Here is a 20001-nt window from a genome sequence, read left to right as displayed (position 1 = left end):
ATTCTGTACTGAAAAAGCTGGTCGGATTATGTGATATTTCATAGATTCAACACATATTTTAACATTTTAATAGATTTTTACAGTGGTGTATATATATTGTACTTGACAAGACTGGTTGGATTTTGTGACTTTCACAAATTCAACACTTACTTTAACATTGCAGTTGATGTTTATAATATAATTCAGTAGTACCTATATGATGTACCGAAAAAAACTGGTTGGATTTTTGTGATTTTCCATAAATTCAACACTTATTTTGACAGTTCAATAGACTTTTGTACTTCCATCTAGTGTTGCATACATGTTATACGGAACAAGACTGGTTGGATCATGTACTTTCATAGATTCAACACTTTCTTTGACATGGAAGTTGCTATTTGTAGTATAATTCAATAGTACATATATGTTGCACTGAAAAAAACTGGTTGGCTTTTGAGATTTTCCATAGATTCAACACACATATTTTTGACAATTTAATTGATTATTACAGTTTGATAAAATTAATTCGATAAAAATTGTTCGTAATGGTTTCAATAGATAAATGTTTCAGTACATATCTGTTGTACTGCTTCGACTTTGCTTGCACTGTAAAAAAACGGACAAAAAAATACTGAAATTTAATTTCTGAAAAAAATAACAAAGTATTTCAATCTAAAATAAAACAGTCAATAAAGTCTTCACTGCATACAAAGAATATGTCCATAAAAAAACAATACATAGTGCCAATTAATTTTGGCAAGTACAGGTATAAAAAACTTGGGTTGCTTGCTTCTTTAGATGGATTCTGATTCACAACCCCATCTCTGTGCACTTTCAAAATCTTGGTCGATACTCCCTGAAATCAGAATACAGTACATGCATTACGCACTCCCATTAAACACACTAAAAATGCATGAGAATACAGTACATGCATTAGCACTCCCATCAAACACTCTAAAATGCATGGGAATAAAGTACATGCATTACATACCCCACCAAATCAAAAAAAAAAACTTGCATGAGAGTACAGTGCATGCATTACATACTTTATAAGCATCAAACAACAACAATTTTAGATTCAGTCTCACATTATTAACAGATTAGGTTAAAATCCATAAAAATTCAAAATAAAACCCAAAAAATGAATTTGAAAATTATCTAAGCTCTCGTGATCACCTTATCTGATAAACTTTTCCATTGCTCAATTAGTGACAACATGAGGGAAACTCCTCCTTGGCTGTGAAAATAGTAGAGGGAAATCAATAAAATAATAAAATATTACATCAATGTTCAAAATACATATGATAGCGTGAACCCAAAATAAAATCAAACTTACAAACACACTAATACATTGGGAAAAAACAGTACATCATATATATACTGACGTACTGTTAGCCACATGTTCATCGTATAAATTCTTGTTGAATTTCATCGTGTTGCTAGATCATATGAATATAACAAAATCAAAATAGTTTTAATACTTTATTTCATATATGTACTGCTAGATCATAAGAATTAATTAAATAAAACTATGAACATAACATAATCAAAGTAGTTTTTTTTCAGTTCCATATATATACCGCTGATCCATAAACCAAAAATCAATTGCATGTCAAAAATAAGTAATGAATCTCTAAATCCACAAGCAACAACAAAATAAAAAAAAGTACTTATCAGTATCCCATATATATACTGCTAATTTATAGTCTAACAATCATGTGCATGTCAAAAAAAATTAATGGATCAATGAAAAACAGAATGAAAACACTTTTATTTTAGTATTCCAATATGTGTACTTCTGGATCAACCAAAAAAAATATGATAAAAAACTACAAGAAATAACAAAATCAAAGGACTATTTTTCAGTATGCCATATACGTACTGTTGATTTATAATCTAAAAGTCAGCCGCATATCAAAAACAAGCAATGAATCTATGAAAAATAGAATTGAAACACTTTTATTTCAGTATTCCATATATGTACTTCTGGATAAAACAAAAAAAGGTGATAAAACTACAAGAAATAAAAAAAATCAAAGAACCATTTTTCAGTATGTCATATATATATTGCTGATTCATAATCCAAAAATCAGCTACATGTCAAAAACAAGTAATGAATCTATGAAAAACAGAATCGAGAGGCTTTAATTTCAGTATTTCATATATGTACTCTCTGGATTAAACAAAAAATAGCAAAATCAAAGCAGTATTTCTCAGTATATCATATATGTACTGCTGATTCATAATCTAAAAATCAGTTGTATGTCAAAAACAAAGAGAACATCATGAAATCGAACTATCAAAACAGATAAGAAAGTGAAAACGTAATAAAATCGATCAGATCTTCATGATTCAATTGAGAAACAAAGTGAAAACAATAAGAAAATAAACAAAAAACTTGACTAACCTTCTAGACCTGAACTATATTTATGAAAATGAAGTGAGTAGTTAACAAATCAAGTATGGAGATTAAAAACATAATCAAACATCAATATAGACGATTAGATCTAATCATTTTTCGAAAACAATCTATTTTTGCTAAGATTGTGTACACAATCAGTATGATGCTTCACTTTAATTTTTAAGATTAGAAACACAAAGAGATTGATCACCAACCTTAAGAATATTCATAGTCGGAACTCTCGTAGAAGTTTGAGAGAGAAAAATGAAAACGAAATGAAAAAAATGAAAGACCATCTCATTCTAATATGATTATAAAGGAGGGGTATTTTTGACATCTATAAAAAATGTGCATTCCAGGTCTCGCATGTGATAGACCCCGGAGTTAAATTTTGGGTCCAAAATTTTAAGAAAGGACCTGCGGTTGATAAGTTTTTAATGGACGGACCTGCCACTAAGTAGGCCCATAATAATAGTACCTATCGGTAATTCCTACTTTTTCTTTCTTCTAAAATCCCTCCAAGCCATGGCCAAGCTCTTCCCATGCGTAATAATTCTCTCCTACTCCAGTGGGACATCACTTATTATCTTGGAATTTTTCAGAGGGATCAAAGTCGAAGAGAATTAGGGTTTTGAGGAAAATAGTCCTAATTTGGCTCAAATAAGGAAACCAAGGTCTTTTCTTATTCTAAAAAATTCCCCCAAGCCGTGGCCAAGCCCTTTTCATGTATGAAATCTCTCCTAGGCCATTGGGACATCACTTATTCTCTCGGAATTTTTTCAGAGGGACCAAAGTCGAAAAGAATTAGGGTTTTGACGAAAATAAGCCTTAATTTCAAGCATTTGGCGAAAAAGGGATTTACTCTAAAATAGAAGGGGGCGAGCCTCTCCCCATTCTCTTGGAAGATTCTCTACACCTCTACCATACGCTTTTATCTCATCAATCTTCTACAAAAACGAGCTCATAAGGGATTTTAACCAAAATATCCTTATTTCGCAATTTTGAGTATTTTCAAAAGAAAAAGGACCTAATAGAGCCAGATACCGACAAATCTCTCAACTACTCATTACCAAGGCCTCATACACGTGAACATTAAGTTCTCTAAGTGTTCAAAGAAGAATGGGATTGAAACGGAATCTAGAAAGGAGGAATTTCAGAGAAAATAAAGGTGATTTATCTTAAACAGGAAAGTTCGGGTTCATAATTTCCAAAGGCAGGACCAGACACATGCCTCTCTCCCGTTCTTAAGACGTGAAAATGCCTAGGAAATCTCATGGGAATTAAACGTGCTCTCACCATAAAAGGTGTCGAATCCACAACATAGATGCGCACATTCCAAGCCTCTCTAGAGTGACTGAAGGAGTCAGATGCGAACAAAAGAAAAATTAGGGTTTAGGTACAGTATAAGTATGAATTCAGTATTTACATGGGATAGGGACTCGGTAACTTCAAAAGTAAGTGCCTATCTTTTTTCATGGGTCTTCACCAACATCAAGGCCATCAATGAAGCCGTTTAAAAACTCTCTCTTCCACACATACTTTCATGTACAAACTCGAAATCTCAAGGATGCACGAAGAGAGAAAATTAGGGTTTTGGCCAAGTAAACCCTAATTAACAAATCCCATTCGCTCAAGACAGAAATTTTGTATCATCAAGATTTTATTATCATGTCATTAACGTCTAACACAAAATCCCATGAAGTTCCATAATCCAGAATCGATTCCAAGATCAGAGTCATAACAATCAAAGAATAAACACCTATTCGGTGACTCAGCAAGTCTAGAAGACTGAGTGGATTTTAATTTCGCGCCTAAACGATTAATAACCATTTATATACTCATCATAGAACAATCAAGGTTCTACTCTGAGCAGGGGACTTAATGTAGATGGTGAAATTTGGATAAGGGGAAAAGCGTCATTTCGAGACCATATACAAAATTCAACTCTCACGGGAGAGATTAAGCCCTTGGTCCTCAGGGCATCAATAGCCACGATTTATAGTATACGTCCCCGCGATACACTGCTGGTCGTGATGCCGTGACTCCTAGCGCACATCCTCGACGAGATATTGCTGGTCACGTAGGTTCTGTAGAGCGTAAAACATCCCCGACAGAATTATGAACCAGAACAACCACAATTCCAGCATGTTTTCGCGAGACGAAGTTGATTGTGATGCCATGATTCTTAGTATACATCCTCGACGAGATACTGCTGGTCATATAGGCTATGTAGATGTGTAAAGACATCCCCGGTGGACTTATGACCCAGAGCGGAGATATGCATATCTCCTGTAAGCACGACTCACCCTATTTGAGATCAAGGACTGATTCCTAGTACATGACCCAGAGGATATTTTCTAATAACTGAACTTCCTTATGAACATCATTAGGTTCAGAAAAACGTGTATGAAGATAATATTTTAAAATGGTTGAGGCACATATGTCAAGTCCCAAGTGAGGGACCTTTCTAAGAGTTAATGTGCATGGAGAATGATAATCACCCCCAAACTTAGAGTTTTCAGTGTCCCTAGAAAGACTAGCCACAGCTTCCCTAATTTCTAGGTCATCAGATTCCTGAAAATGGTCAATTGATTCTTCTAAGTCAGGTTCATCCTCACTCATCTCTGCGAGTTCATTCTCTTTGTCTAAGACTATTGTTTCTAAATCGTTAGACTCGAAAAAAGTATTCTCAAGATAAACTTGTTCTTCTAAACCATCGTCGACTTCAGATTCTTCATTAGTATTATCCTCATCATCATAGTAATAAGAAGATAGTCGAACCTTATCTAAAGTATTTCTTCCAATTATAACCTCATCATCTTGATTATGTAAATAAGAAATTTCCTCATTTTCAAGGGTGATTTTTGAAGCAATGTATTGGAAATTCAGTGTAACTCGAGCAATTCTTTCTTCCATCTCTAACTCAAACCTATGTGTCGACTTAGCAAACTCACGTGTTGACTCGTTTGACTTACATGTTGACTCAGCTAACTTCCTGAGGTTATCTTCTAAAGAAGGTTCCCTCATTGTTACAGTTCTTTCGTCCATAACTAAATCATTTGTGTTCGCTAACTTATGTGTCGACTCAAATAATTTGCGTGTTGACTCAAGTATCTTACGTGCCTCTTCTAGAGGAGAAGTATAAGAATAATTGGGCTCACCATGGAATGACCCATATCCTTCAAAAGGATGGCATTCCCAACAAATATTCACACTATGGTCATAATAAGGGTCATGTTCGTTTTGAAAATCGGTTGAGTATTCATTGTATTGGCTATTATAATACCACTTCGACATTATATTGTGCGCGTGCAAATGCAGGTTTGACTAAAATGGGTAAGATCAGGTTACCACAACAAAATATACCTACAATAACGACTGGTCAAAGGCACAAGGTTGAGGCTTTTGGACTTTCGGCTGGTAACTCCCATAAGGCCCAAGGCACGGTTTCAACTTACTAATCCACGAGTTTTCCTAAACTCAGTAGTCTGACGATGCAATTGGTGTGTGCACGTGTTTTTTTTTTTAAAATAAATAAAATACTAAAAAATAAACAAACAATATATAAATAAAGAAAATAAAAACTAACAAAAATAAAGAAAAATCTTGGATTTTCTGTACTTTTTTAGGCCAGTGCAACTTTCCACTTTTAGCTTCAAGCAAAACCTGCACACCAAAAACAAAAATATCCAAAGTAAAATCTAACAAAACAAATAAACCTAAATAAAAAAAAATCTAAAACCTATCCTAAAAACAAGTCCGCGTCGACGGCGTCAAAAGTTGATGTAGTTTTTACAATGGTAAATAAAAGTTCGTTCAACCCAGACTTGATGAAATTCGATTTAAGACTTAAAAATAGAAAACACTAAAAACAAAGATAATATATACAAAAGTTTGTCACAATATCGAGAGGCATTGAGACTCAGGATTCCATCATAAACTCATTCATGTGATTCATATATTTATTCCAAATAATTATAACTAAAATAATAATAAATTTTGACTCTAATTCTTTGCCAAGGTAGATTTTTAAAAGATTGACTGTAAATCACTAGCATCACGCATCAAAAGCACTTAGACCAAGCATACATCATCAAACGAAATCACAATCAATTAAGAAAAATCATAATACTATTGACAATAGTGCAAATAGTCATAAAAATATTAAATAGAATTACCACTTATGTAAAGAATGGCTTCCTCCGTCGTCCCAGTGTTGGAGTTTAGCTCCTCATATCAAAAACACGCTCAAAATAATAATGCGTGGCTGAATAGGTGTTTTATTGAAGAAAAATCGAGTTTGTAACAGATATAGTTGTTACAGAACCCGGTGTTACAGAGCCGACTGTTATAGAAAAACCATATCTGAAATAATTGTTGCAGAACTTTTACAAATTCGAAAGAAATGGTGATGGTTTTGTTCTTCTTCTTCTTCCTTCTCTGTTGATGATGAACTCTCCTGCAACTCTTGAGTTATTTCTCTGCAGGTCTTCCAAACCCTCCGTTCAGTCCCCAAAACTCCCGATTTCACTTTCTAGACCTCCCAGCTGCCTATATATACACAACATGCCGATCAATTCTCTAAGAAATCTTCCGTATCCTTCCTCTTTCTTTCGGAAAAAGTTACGTCCCTCTGTTACTTTCTTTACGCGTCTTTGGGTTCTCCAAAACTTTCCAAACTCTTCTTTATTCGATGCTTGGAGAATATATCTTCTTTTACTCCACGGAACTTCCATAATTCAAGCCAAACAAACCCGATATTCCCCTGTTTTCCTCTCCTACGTAGTTACCAAAAACCTGAGTATTACTCATTTTTCATCTCTCTTTTTACTCGTCCTTGCAACTAACTCTCAATACTCGATAGACCCAAATCACAGGAGACTATTGCTTCTTCAGTTTCACGAAAATCCCATAAATAACTCGACCAAATTACTTGAAAATTAATCCCGTGAATACTTCACCCTTTTTAAATCCAACTCGATGAACTGGCCCTATTTAATCAATTCTAGTGGACCTACCCACCCTGTTTAGTCCTAACAGGATCATCCCAATAAAACTTTGTGATTGAATCATATTTAAACTCTTCATAATTCGATCCAAAACTCTTCGCAGGTGAAAAGAAACTTTCCCGCCAAAAACAATTTCAAATGGGAAGAAAGGGGTGCCCTTATCAAATCCGAGGGTGTTGATAGTAACCAGTGTACCCCTTATCAAATGAGGTGCCTTTGGTAATTCCTCTTGTATGCCTTTAATGATTTTTTCTGGGGTGCCTCCAACGTATTCCCGGGGTGCCTTTAACACATCTTCTGGGTGGCTTTGGTAATTCCCTTTCAGAAGTTCAAATGCCGCTTTTCGAGCCAATTTCTCCGCACAAGTTTATTTCTCCAAAAACACCTACAAAAACATAAAATAATCAAAGAAGCACAAAATCGATCATTAACAATATACATAATTGAGATCAAAATAGACATATAAATGCGTCTATCACTCAGCTTCACACAAATGGGGGATAACAATTAGGGTTTTGATCTGGCGGTCTACGACACGTCTAAGAAATACCCGGATTATTTCTCACCGCAGAAGAGAGTAAAGGCGGTGGAATAATGAGATAAACTCAACCTAGTTTATCTTTATCTATTCCTGAAGAGACGAGAGAATTGCTCCGCATGGCACGACAAGCAATCCTTATCTTCACCGACCTGAGATTAGAGAATTCAGCTATAAATAGGTCTTCTATTTCTCCAAACTAGAACGATCTTTCTGATAACTTCTCAGAGAAATTCTTCTTCAAACCCTAGAATTCTATGATCCCTCTCTTCATCTATTTCCCTCCCTAAGACCGGCCCTAAATCTCTTCCATGTGACTGAAGCAGCCTTTGAACGACCATTGTGTGTGGTTTAGGCGAAGACGGTTCGTGCTCAACCTCCCATAACTCACTTTTAGAAACCCTAGAATCCCACTTCTAACCTCTCTCAGATTTTAGGTAGCTACAGTAGTTGAGACAAAGTAACCCTCCAAGCAATTCATCTGCAGTCGTGAACCTTATGACTATTGAACCTCACAAGGCTCTACGCAATTGATTCCTTGACATCTTCTATAGACAAAGAGCTACTTCAACCTAAGTGAAGAATCTTGATACCAATCTGCCTCTAACATATAAGCCTATGATCTCCTTTAGGTAATTTTGATCAAGGATTGATAATCTGTTTGTAATAGACAAAGCTAGCAAACCTTACGAATTAGGAATACTTACACTCAGTTAGCTGAGAGCCTGGATTACTAACCACCTCTCAAGAACAATCTAAAAAAATCAATGAAGAAGAATTTTAGATATTTATATTGAGGAATTAAAAATTCTGAGACGAATAGAACTTTGCGATTTTTATCTATCTCGCTCCTGATTGGAGATTGACGAAAACCTTAACAATCAATAAGAACAAGATCAGAATACAAAAACTATCAAGGTAAAGATAGTTGGACATGGCTTCACGAATCTCTAAGTTAAGTTTTAAGTCGTAAACCTAATTATGTTTCTCAGAGGAAACCTAGGAAAATAGCGGACGACTCTAGCAAACTACTATGACACAGAAGTGTCAGGGATTGGAATTCCCAGTTGTTTGAGTCTCTCTATTTATAGACTTCCAAGACTATAGGTAGCTTTGAATTCAAGCTAAGATTACTTGAGATTCAGTCAAACACTTTCTCAGTTTAGATGACATTCTTATTATAAATTCATGTAAGCATGTAAGGAGTGTGTCTTGAAATTACACAAAATAATATACACTATGGTCCAAGGTACCGGAACCATGTAAAATGATAGTTCATGGAAAATAAACCACATGAACTTATAATCATCATCGTGTTCATTTAACAATGAAGACTCAAATCATGATTCACAAACACATAGCGGTTTAGTGACCAAAGATGTCTTAGAAGTGTTCATGAGAGTTGTATCAATGCCAAACGTATTTGTAAAAATAGTTTACGAGCATCTTCTTAATTTGTACTGGGTAGGTATGTGTAGAGGTACACGTCCTTATGAACTAGTCGCGAATTCAAGGAGCTAGGGTACGCGCATTGGATCTACATACCCTAGTCTATTGACGAACTTAGGCCCTTGGAATAAGCGTACAGGGTATTCGTGCTTCCCCCTTTATACGAATTCGGAACCTCAGGGTACGCGAACTGGGTTTGTTTACCTACCTACGTTCCGGAACTCAGATTTTTAGGGTACGCGTACTGGGTATACATACCTACCCTGTGTCCATATTTCAGTAGTTCTGAAAAACTCACTTTTATGTTTTGAAACATTCCCAATCACCATAGATATGAAATATTATTGCTTGGGAAATTTCCAAATGATCAAATTGAAACAAAGATAGTTCTTTAAATAATAAATTGTTCTTAACTAAGATTGCTAAGGATATTTGAACATCCATTGCTTGAATAATATTTCGAAATATTTAACAAGACAAGCTTGGATCAAAACTTCTTCTTTACAATATTAAATCTATTAAAATCATATGGCATAGCCTCATAAAGATAGAATGGTAATGCCGTGAGTAAATAGGATGGTCCAGTCTTCACATACCTCTTTGTCGATGAAGCTCTCCAAATGTCTTCATTTGATCTTCAGTCTTCAATCTTCGAGAGTTATTCAGTGATGTATGATACTCAACTAACATACTCTAATCCTAGTTCGAGAGTTGACTTTAGTAGACTAGAACTCAAGATATAGTTTTGTGCATCTAACATTGATAACAAGCTTAATATAGCAAAATTTCTCCTTTAAAATATTAAATCTATTAAAATCATACGACATAGCCTCATAAAGATAGAATGGTAATGCCGTGAGTAAATAGGATGGTCCAGTCTTCATACCTCTTTGTCGATGAAGCTCTCCAAATGTCTTCATTTGATCTCCAGTCTTCAATATTTGAGGGTTATTCAGTGATGTCTGATACTCAACTACCATACTCTAATCCTAGTTCGAGAGTTGACTTTAGTAGACTAGAACTCAATATATATTTTTGTGCATCTAACATAGATAACAAGCTTAATATAGCAAAACTTTCGAGTGCGATCGAGCAGTGCTCTAACAAATCGAGATATAGTTTCGTTTTTATAATTTAATGTATGCCAAATTTTATGCCCAAATTGGTCCCATCTCTTAAACATCACATACTAGCGCGATTTCGATTCACCCCTCAATCACGCAAATGGTTTACCAATTGACATTTTTCATAACAAATAACATTCAAACTTTTCTCATCCCAACTAAATTTACCAGTACACTAAATGTTGAATTACTAATTAGAGCGTTATTAACCAACTTCACTGATATGAGATACCTTATTAATTCAAAAATACTTATGAAAAAGATAGGGTACCAAGTACGCCACAAAAATTTCCGTTCGGCAACCTGTATGGACAAAACCGAATACAATTGGTAGTAGATCCAAAGTTTTTCTCTGATCTATTCCATAATTAATATGTCTAGATTGCTAAGTTTGTAAACCTGATTGTGTAGAAGAGTTCTTGGACTATCTGATAAATCAATATCCAAGATAAATCTAGTCGTATCCAAATTAAGAGGATTCGAATTCTGACAAGTATGAAACTTGTAATCTATCTTTCAAGATCCAAATTAAGCAAAAACAAGTCTTTTTATTGATCATAATAAATAAGGACTTAAAGTACCTACAGTGAATACATACTACAATGTGGAAAAGGAAAAACACAAAACAAGAGGAGTTTTGTTAACGAGGAAAATTGCACCTGCATAAAAACCCCGGTACCTCATCCAGATTTGAATATTAAACTGTATTAAGTCGCTGTAGAGTGATAGACACATTTTTGTGTCTGAATTGTCCTCAGTGTCTCTATTGCTAGTGATTGATTTTGTACTTATTATGGTGTTTTTATGTTTGTGTAGGTGTTTTTGGAGAAATACACTTGTGTGGAAAAAGTTGCTCAAAAAGTGCTATTTGAACCCCTGGAGGGCATTTGCTATACGGAGCCCAGATTTGGCTAAGGGGCACCCAAAGTTATGCGTAGCCCAAATTCATCCTCAGCACCCAAATTTGTCCTCAGCACCCATCTGCTATTCGCACCCCAGAAAAGGATAGGGGCACTTCATCTTCAACATTTCAAAAATGAAAATGGCGGGAAAATATTCACACTACTGACAGTTTCCAGTTCGTGATTTGGAGGGATTATAGTGTGATTCAATGGCTAAAATTTCATGGGAAGACTTGATTGAGCGTAACAGGCGTGGTATGATTGGTGGTTTCGATTAAATTTGGCTAGATTTTCCGACAGATAAAACATGGAGGTTCGTACACCGGAAGGAGATTTTCACGAGATTACAGCAAGTTAGACGTGCGTTGCTCATGTTTGGATAACACTCGGTATCTGCAGAAGTGTGGAGAAGTTAAATAAGTGAGATTCTTAAGCTGTAGGCGCGTGAAGTTTTAAAACAGGGAATAAATTTTCCGTATCTTGCATGGGAATATTTTTTCATTGACTGCCGGATTATTTGGAGTTATGAGGGCTTATTTTCAGTCCAATTGAGTACCTAAGGGTCTACGGGAGCCAGTAAGAGAGTACGGAGAGTTTGGGGGAGATTATAGAGCTGTGAAAGTCGAGTTGCAGAAGAATCACCATTTCTACTGCTGTGAAGAACACCAAGAACATTAGGCGCGCAACAACAGTCGTTTCTCAACAGTGGAAACGACACACAGGCGAGGGTCGAGAATCAGCGACAGTACTCTGTTCTATCGTTCTTTTCAGTTTGTAACACTTATAACTATTGCAAACCCGGTTTTTAATAGTTTTTTCTCCATTTCATCTTTGTAAACACTCTTTGAGCAATAAAAATGAATTTGAGTGTGTTTCCAACATGATGATGAGATAATTCTCCCACAACCAAGGCAATGAGGAAGCTATTCACGCATGAATAATGATAACTATTTCATTTTCTCTAATTTTTAATTATAATTCACTCAATCACTGCTCTTGCAGAGTTTTTAAATGTTTACATAATTTTCTTAATTACTTGTGATTCAATTTGATAAATTAGACTTTGTTTAATCAATTGATATTGTATGCTTGGGAAATACAATTAATATTTGAGAATATGTTTGATTAATTTTGAATTAAGAAATAAGGGACTTAAAAGATAATTAGCGTTTTGGATTATTTTCCATAATTTATTCATGTGTGATAGTGGAATCAGTGTCTTGGTTATTCCTAATAATCTTGAATTAAGTTTTGTTTGCTTTTAAATTTTATTAAATCTAAAATCTTTGCTTTCACAAGTCTCAACGAACTTTTTACTACAACTCAATTTGAAATCACTTCAATTTTTGGCGCCGGCGACGCGGACTTGTCTTTAGGCTAGAGTTTTTAGTTTGTATTTTTTTAGGTTTTTATTTGTTTTTCATTTTTATTTTATTTGTTCTTCTTTACGTTTCTGTGTTTTTGTCTTTTCCTTACAGATTTTGGAATTTGGAGCGAAAGAAAAATTTGCCAAAGCTTTTGGTGAATACTTAAAGATTTGGAGTAAATGCAAAGCGAAAGGGGCGAAAGAAAAGGAGAATAAAAATTAATTAAAAAAAAAGAGAGAGGGAGAGATAATATATTTATTTATTTTTTAGATTTATTTTTAGATTATCTTTTTCTTTTGCACTTTATTTTTGGACTTTGGACTGTGGACTTTGGGACTCTATTTTTTGAAACCCTACGGAAGAGTAGTTTAAATATAAACTGTTTGCAGAGAAGGAAGGTGATGAGTGCCAAATATTGTATATATTTATCCTTTTTTGTTGGCATTTAACTCATCTTTTATGCATTAATTCTACATTTTATCCCATATTCTGTATTTTCATTGTTTTCAAGAATAAATATTTTTCTTACTTAATTTTGCATTTTTAGGTAACAAATAAAATCTGGATGAAGTGCGGAGCGAAAAGAGCAGAAAAGTAGTGAAAAGCCGGGAGAAATTACGCGAGGAAGCCGCGAAGAATGGTGCGCACAACCTCATTTTCTACACACAAAAGCGCATCCGTTCTCAGCCATCAGATCAGTTCTCAGGAGCATCCGACGGTCGCTCCTTCATAGAGCATCAAAATCTGAAGTCTCTGCCGAGCACCACAGCGCTGAAATTCCAAGCCTTCAGATTAGATGGTAGTTGAATCCAGCGGTCACCTCATCACTGTGCATCAAATCCTGATGGTTCCGCCCAACACTACAGCACCTAACCTAATCTAGCACCGTTGACTTCGTTGTGTTCCGCATCCAACGGTCGCTACAAACTGCTTCTCTCTTAGACGTCCGATCTACCTACCATCGTCACATCCTACGGACCAGATCGCTGCTCATCAACTTCAGATAATCCCGCTTCACGCCCTAGCACCAAACCCTATACTACCACCCAAACACTCCCTCCTTCCCAAAACTTCATCTCCTTCACCCGACAGTTGCAGAGCTCTGCAACTCCACCACCTCCCCCCTCTGTCGCTGTCGTTTCCTTCACCACCACCAGTTCCATCACTGCCACTACCATCTCTTCACCGACAACACCCTAGCCTAGTTATTTTCTTCATCTCACAACCTCTGAAACCCTAGGTTTTGGGGTGAGTAAAATAACTCGAAATTAGGGGACAATAGGAGCAGAGGAAGAGCAACAAGGACTAGAGGAGGCATGGGTCGAGCAAATTTTGGGAGTTTGTAAGTAAATTTTGTGTAATTTAAAAAAGCCCTAATTGTACTGTGTATTGATATTTTTGGGGAAAATGTGTGTAAACCCTAATTTGATAATTTGGGTATAAAAGGGAAGTGATGTGAGATGTAAAAACTGTTCTTGGACTAGCCAAGTTTCCACCCAATTTGGGTTAGCTTAATTTCAATTGTTACTGTTATTATCTTGCTCCTGTTACATTGCACTGTTAACCATTTGCATATGTTTTTTATTGTGATGTGTATGATGTTGTTGTGTGTATCTGTTTGATGTTTGTTAGCATGTTCTAATTCACCACTAGGGTGAAGATGAAACCTTAAAGCCACTGTGTAGGAGATTACAATTTTTGCTTTTCATCACTTTGCTCTCACATTGTATGTCAGGCATACTCTGTAGTTAGGATACCCCTGTGACTGAAAGTGCAGCAACCCATGTGAATTGCTTATGGTCCAAACCTCAGACTAGTTATGCTTTAATCAGATAACTAGTACCTTGGGAGGACATTTTGGTTGCAATTGGAATATCCAACTTAGTCTAGGTTAAGAGGTGGAATCAATGCCCTAGTTTGCCATCCATCTTCAACTGTTAGTATTGTTTTCTTTCATTTGTTTGGTTTACATGCATTTTCTGTTTTGCATTTTCACTGCTTACTTTTGCTCCTGCTGCATTTCTTCTATTTGCTACAATTGCTGCTGCAGCTCTTGTGCTGCTGTGCAGTTCTTTTTCTGTCACTTTTGCTGCTGCTGCATTTCTGCAACTGCTGCTGTCAAGCTGCAGCTGCCTTTCTCTTCTACTGCAGCACTTGTGCTGCTTTGCTTCCTCTCCTGCCCTGCAACTGCTGCAGCCCTTGCTCCTGCTGTTGCTTCCCCTGCTAGTGCTGCTGCTGAAGCTGCTGCTGCAATCCCTGCTGTGCACCTGCTCCTGTTGTGCATTTCCCATGCAGTTGCCAAGCCAAGTCCAAATCACTCCCAAAGGCCCAGATTCTTTACTAAAACAGAAGCCCAAGGTCTAGACCAACTGTAAGACCAAGGCCAAAGCCTAGTTCTCTGTTAAGCCCAACTCTCAAATACCGAGCCCAATTACTGTAAAAGGCCATTTCACTGTTCAGGTGAGATTGAGCCCAAAGCTTAAACAAAGAACCAAAGCCCATTTGCACTTTAAATATAACTGAGCCCAGCTCAGTTCATTTTATGTTTAACAAACCCACTAAGCCCAATCCATTCAAAGGGCATTCAAACCCAATAGTACATTAAGCCCAACACTTCCAAAGGGCTTCTAAGCCCAAAGCAAATCTAGGAACCCAATTAGCTAAAACACTTCCGAAACACACCCGATCTCTGTGGATCGACCCGTACTTGCACGAGCTACAACTGACGACCGTGCACTTGCGGTATTACTGTAGGCCCGTTTCCATTGCACATTTATACGCCTTTCCGGACCTGCCAAGTTTTTGGCGCCGTTGCCGGGGATTGGTGCTGTGTTTTATCTGTGTTTTTCTTAGCTATTTTGCATTTCATTTCATAGCATTTGCATCTGCATCTGCTTCATTTCATTTGCTATTGGACCTGCTGATTCTGAACCTGTTTTTCCTCTGCTGGGACGCCACTAAGGAAAAGAACCAAAACCCAACTGGGTTTTTGCAACAATATCAGAGCAGCTGGGCTGTGCTAAAAAGGTAAGCCTAAACCCATTCAATTGAGAGAACCCAACCTGTGGGCTTCCAATTTTTTATTTGTGGGCTTGTAATAATTAACCCAATTTTTTGGGCTTTTTATTTTTCTATTTTGGGTTTGTAATAATTTATGTGTGGGCTTGTTGTTTAATTTGTGGGCTTGTATTTATTTTGTGTGGGCTTGTTTAAATTTTTCCATTGGACTTGTATTTTGGACTCTGGGTTTAAACCCAGCTGATAACCGATTGTGGGCCGCAGCCTTCCTTCCATTTCATTAGAGGCTTGCACAGTGGGCTTGCTCCCATTCAAAAACCAAATTTTATTTTTTTAATTTTATTTTTCTTTAAAAAAAAAAAAAAAAAAAAATATTCTACTTTGCTCCCAATTTTAAAACCAAATTTTTACTTGCTCCCATCTTAAACCAAATTTTTATTTTTACTCCCATTTTAAACCAAATTTTCAAATGTCTCCCACCAAAACCAAATTTTTCCCAAAAATCCAAACCCTTTAAAAACCAAATTTTTCCCAAAAATCCAAACCCTTTAAAAACCAAATTCTGAGCTTTGTAAACTCTTTACTTAGCCTTTGAGCCCAATCATGTATGATCTTTTTCTACAGTTGGGGAATACAACAAATCCCTTAGAGAACTTGCGTGTGGACAAACTTCACGTTATGCACCTCCCATAGACCATGATGTCAATAGTCATAGGAATTATTATGGACATTTTCAAAGTCCCGAGCCTCAATACATGAACCCTAATGACTATTCACACATGCATCATTCGCAACGTGAAAATGAACATTTTGCTAGTGCCTCACTCACACAATCATCACTTATGGATCAAATAGAAGCTCGAATCACAGCTTTAGAAATGCAATCACATGAGGAATCTGTCACATCTAATTTTCTTAGGCAACCTGAAATCTATGCATGTCCCGCATGTGGTAGTTTAGACCACCCTGTTGAGCATTGTCATATTTTGCATAATTTTAGGCAATCTAGAGAAAATCCAAGGTATGAAATGCCCATAAATTGTGAGAATGGTAGTCATTGGGACCATAATCAATCCTTTGAGGGTTGCGATCAATCTTTTATAAACCCTAATGACCATGCACACATGTACCAATCACCACAATTTGAACATGAAGAATTTTGTACTCCCATGAATTTAGACTCCACCACAGAAGCTTTCAGACTTAGTGAGCAAAACTTCGATAGATCTACATCACGAATTCAGGCATATTTAGATCAGATTTTGCTTCACCTACAAAAGGAGGAAATTCATGAGGAAATGTATGTTGTCCCTAATGAAGTGTCTAGTCCCATTCATATAAATAATGTTGAATATGAACCTAATTTAGAGGAACATGAATCGACTAACGACACCACCACTTTTAATGAGGACCAATATGCATGCTACCATGATGATGATTATGATGATTATGATGATATGTTAGAAGAACATGAAAATATTGTGGAACCTGTTGGTTCAATAACATATGGCTTCTCGCCCTCGACCTTCATGAATGTTGTTTTTTCTAATACTCATTGTAATTCATATGATTTTGATATTGACATGGGATTCGTACAATTATTCTGTGAAGATGAGCATGACATAGGAATAGTTGAATCTTCTGTAGACACTAATATGCATGAAAATATATTTGATGTGTCTGATTCTCTACCTAGGTCACATTGTGATATTTCTCCTGATTTGCCATGCATGAGAATAAATTGTTGATGATGTTGATGATTCTAGTGTGAACTTGCCAATGTGACTGATGATTGTGAGCATGATGTGACATGTGTAGATGAGTTAGAAGATTTTGATTTGATTGATAATGATATGCCTATTCTTCTACCTAAGTCACAATCTGATGGCCTTCCACCCAACCTAGATTTGGTTTGTACCAATATTGTAAAACCAATTTTTCTGAAATCCCTAACCTAGGTTGGAACTGTGTGCTTCCCAAGTCCTCTTGGACTATTTTGCTTCCAAATATAATACATTTGAGGAACCACAGTTGGAATTAGCATGTTTGCCCGTCCCTAGCACAGTTCATTTCGAGCTAGACCTTTTGCATGATGAACCCCCGAAACTGCGCGATTTTGTTTTCAAAACTATATCTTCTGTAAAATCCAGGTTTGGGGGTACTCATTTTGTTTCACAGTTTCACTTGCGTTTCTTTCCTGTTATATATGTGTGAAGCTGTTGAAATGTCTACACTTCGTCTTTTGGGTTGATCCTCAACTCTTTAGATTGTTAGTGTATGGTGAATTTTTTGTATATAATCCAGTAGATAAAATTTTAAAAACCATTTTGTTCCTTTTGTATATATTTTTCTAATCCAATATGATCTCGGCTGAAATATGTTGGATTTTTGCCTTGAATAACGGAGTTTTAATTCTGCTTTCGCCGAAATCGGGTATTCTCTCTCCTTTTACTCTACTCAGCATGTCCCTTTCCATATGTTGCATTTTAATTCTTTCCATATTTTGAAACATTGAGGACAATGTTTAGTTTAGGTTTGGGGGTATAGAGTAGATACCACGATAATATGCTATAATTAAAAACGAACTCCTTCTTCTTTTTGAAAAAAGTGAAAAATTCCAAAAAAATTAAAAATCAAAATTAAAAAAATTAAAAAATTAAAAATCATAAAAAATGGAGCTCATTTACCTTGAAATGTTGACTCTTGTGCAAATATGTATTTTATTAGGAGTCTTAGTCTAGATATTTAGGCACCCTGATTCTAGCACAATTCACATAGTGATAAGAATTTGCACGCGCACGATCTACCAATACATGTATGGCCTCGATCTTCAAGGTGTTGGATAGGAAGTTACGATTGCCAATCACTTTAGAATACTGAACGAAACTTGACTAGCTTGTTCTTTGGTTGGTTGGGATAGAAGGTGGAGGTTACATTAAGAAAGACAACCATCGAATTTAACTGGGTGCATCAAAAAGGGCTACCTCTTGCAAAGTGTCATGTAATTTTTTGTTTCTTCTTGTTATGTATCAAAAGTGTTTCCTTGTTCAAAAAAAAAAAAAAAAAAAAAAAAAAAAAAAAAAAAAAAAAAAACGATGTATATATTCAAAAAAAAAAAAAAAAAAAAAAAAAAAAAATCAGAAAAATACCAAAAAAATCAAGTATTTATCAATTCCATCATCTCTTGTTCCAAAAATAAAAGAGATTTGTCAATGTAAATAAGAGTCATGTAAAGTCATCTTTTGTTGTTTCTTTTGTAATAAGCAAGGAGGGTGTATGCCATTGATGTACAACGCGAGAAATTGTGAAATACCTCCAACTCATTCACAATTCTCGTAAAGTCCGGACAGCTAGCTAGATTTCGACCTCAGTTCTTAGCCTGAGAAACTATCTCTTGGTGATTAGTAGTCATAACTTCAGATCTTTCTTTACACATGTGTAGATACACTTTACACTCTTATCACATGTCCTTATTTGTTATCAGTGCTAGGATTGTGCCTTCGATAGCTAGATTGACATCTCCATTTTGCTGTGAGCTTAACTGTTTTGCACATGTCACGTTTGATGGAATCTGAGCTCATATTTTGTCCTTAGGTTTTGTAGGCACACCTCTGGTAAACCTTCACGAGACTTCAACTCGTCCACTAGGGACACTTAGTGGTTTAAAAGGCTTAGTGCATACGCTAAATGCATTCGAGAGACCAGCGACAGTGGTATAGTTAGGATTTCCTTAGTTTTGTTTTACTTGAGGACAAGTAAAATTCAGGTTTGGGGGTATTTGATGAGTGCCAAATATTGTATATATTTATCCCTTTTTGTTGGCATTTAACTCATCTTTTTGCATTAATTCTACATTTTATCCCATATTCTGTATTTTCATTGTTTTCAAGAATAAATATTTTTTTTAATTAATTTTGCATTTTTAGGTAATAAATAAAGTTCGGATGAGTGCGGAGCGAAAAGAGCAGAAAAGTAGTGAAAAGCCGGGAGAAATTACGCAGGAAGCCGCGAAGAATGGTGCGCACAACCTCATTTTCTACACACAAAAGCGCCTCCGTTCTCAGCCATCAGATCAGTTCTCAGGAGCATCCGACGGTCGCTCCTTCATAGAGCATCAAAATCTGAAGTCTCTGCCGAGCACCACAGCGCTGAAATTCCAAGCCTTCAGATTAGATGGTAGTTGAATCCAGCGGTCACCTCATCACTGTGCATCA

At 36.0% G+C, this 20001-nt stretch overlaps 1 long non-coding RNA gene across 1 annotated transcript; it reads right to left on the bottom strand.

Moving 5' to 3' along the window:
• Nucleotides 1–644: 644 nt before the first annotated feature.
• LOC113302142 lies at nucleotides 645–6050 on the bottom strand. The gene is made up of 3 exons (XR_003336674.1): nucleotides 6002–6050; nucleotides 1156–1216; nucleotides 645–835 (listed from the first exon to the last, which is right to left on the bottom strand). It is a non-coding gene; the product is annotated as an uncharacterized LOC113302142 (long non-coding RNA).
• Nucleotides 6051–20001: the final 13951 nt, after the last annotated feature.

The sequence above is a fragment of the Papaver somniferum genome, chromosome 8 (genome assembly GCF_003573695.1).
Source record: "Papaver somniferum cultivar HN1 chromosome 8, ASM357369v1, whole genome shotgun sequence".
Lineage (NCBI taxonomy): Eukaryota > Viridiplantae > Streptophyta > Magnoliopsida > Ranunculales > Papaveraceae > Papaver > Papaver somniferum.
Note: the sequence above shows the minus strand (reverse complement) of the source record. Positions and strands in the feature narration are given on the sequence as shown.